General features: G+C 31.6%; 1 protein-coding gene across 2 annotated transcripts in view; it reads right to left on the bottom strand.

Moving 5' to 3' along the window:
- Positions 1 to 1,818, bottom strand: part of LOC107452630 (uncharacterized) — a 479,485-nt gene that overhangs the window by 190,620 nt on the left and 287,047 nt on the right. The gene's annotated exons all lie outside the window — the stretch shown is intronic.

Below are 1,818 nucleotides of genomic sequence, written 5' to 3' on the forward strand. Positions count from 1 at the left end.
CGGAATGTTGATGACCTCGTTCTGAAATTGGATCGAATTTGGCAGGAAATACCGCAAGAAACCAACCGGGAGCTTTATCGGTCTATGCCACGCCTTGTGGCATCTTGTATCCAGGCTAGAGGCAGGTCAACACCTTATTGAACTTGTTACTGTAACTCTGCAATAAATTATGCAATTGTTCTGAAATTTTAATCATCTATTATTCTGTACATTGTCTTTCTATCCACCAATTTTCGTTTCAATCGGGCAACTCCTTCTTGGTGCGTCGATTTTTTTGTTATAGAGTGTATATTCCTTATAATTCTTAATTTTGAAGCCCGTGTAAGTTTTTCAGTGTCGTAGAAAGGTCATAATATTATATTGTTGATATAAATTAATATTTCAAAGGGGGGAAAAGTTTTTTCCCCCTATTATTTCTGTATGTACCCGGTTTTCATTTAGCAAGTCGGATAAATCCGGTTTTTATCATATTTCCAAAAAATGATTTATTCACTCTCCAAAATACAATTTTTTATATTAAACAATCTTTATTTTTGAAGACAATGAACTATTCTGTCATACTAATGAAAATGTAAGCAATTTTATTCACGGAGTTTAATAGGAGCGGAAAACAGATGAAGATACTTAACGAGCCCGGTTTTATGCGGTTCTCTTCTACACCTTAAAATACTTATGACTTACAATTTACTCAGATTAGCCAGAAATAATTCAGTAATTATTCATTAGAACTTAAGATAACACTGGGAAAATTTTTTTGCTGTATTTATATAAATACTTGTTCTTGTCTAATTTGGGTGTGGGAATTTCAAATCTGAAATAAATGTTAAATTAATTTTACTAAAGCTACTCTTTTTTTTTTAAATGACATTTTAAGTTTAATTTTTGTCAAAATATACAAGTTTAAAAATGTTATATATAACAGAGGATCGGATTAATGTAGCGGCAAACTTCTAGGGGAGTTAGGGCTTATCATCAGGATTAAAATTGCATAGGAACAGATGCTAGGAAACGTACTCGGCTAAAGGCGCTTTCTTATTATGACTTGTTAAGAAGCACGCGAAATAAACAGTTCATAATTGGAGAAGCGCCTCCAGCGGCGTATGACGACACTTCGAGGCATAGATTTCAATGCAATTTTAATTCTGATGATGTGCCCTAACTCTCCTAGAAATTTGTCACAACATTTCAGTGAACCCCTGTCATATGTAACGTTTTTGAACTTGTACATTTGTGTAATCAATCATTAGTCGTAAATTTACTTCTGAATATTGACTAAATTGGCATAATACTAGATTTAGTGTGACTAAAATATCAATGAATAATACTATTTTTGAATTTAATAACTAGAATTTGATAATGTAAATATAAAGTACATTTCCTTTTTTTTATAAACATTTAATTTAGTATGCATATAGATGTATTTTATTGGAAAATGATTTGACAATGATTAATGGTTGATTCGCATTCGCGTGGTTTAAAATTTGAAAACATTCAAGGGCACTACTTCCAAATCCATTGCCACTAATTCAAACATAAATAAATATACAACAGTTTTTACATTGGATAGGTAATTCAGGAAAGATGAATTTTAATTTGGGAAGTGATAAATAATTTAAACGTAAAAACCTATTTGCATAAATTGCTGCAATCACTTGGTGAATTGAAGCATAAGTGAGAAATCAAATTAGGACCTGATTCCTTGAAATCATGCTTTCTTCCGACTAATCGTTCCACGCGAATTACTTGGTTGCAAAGTTTCACTTTCATTAAATGTCCCCAAAACACAAACGTTAACGACAAGTAAAGAATAAAACAATG

The sequence above is a fragment of the Parasteatoda tepidariorum genome, chromosome X1 (genome assembly GCF_043381705.1).
Source record: "Parasteatoda tepidariorum isolate YZ-2023 chromosome X1, CAS_Ptep_4.0, whole genome shotgun sequence".
Lineage (NCBI taxonomy): Eukaryota > Metazoa > Arthropoda > Arachnida > Araneae > Theridiidae > Parasteatoda > Parasteatoda tepidariorum.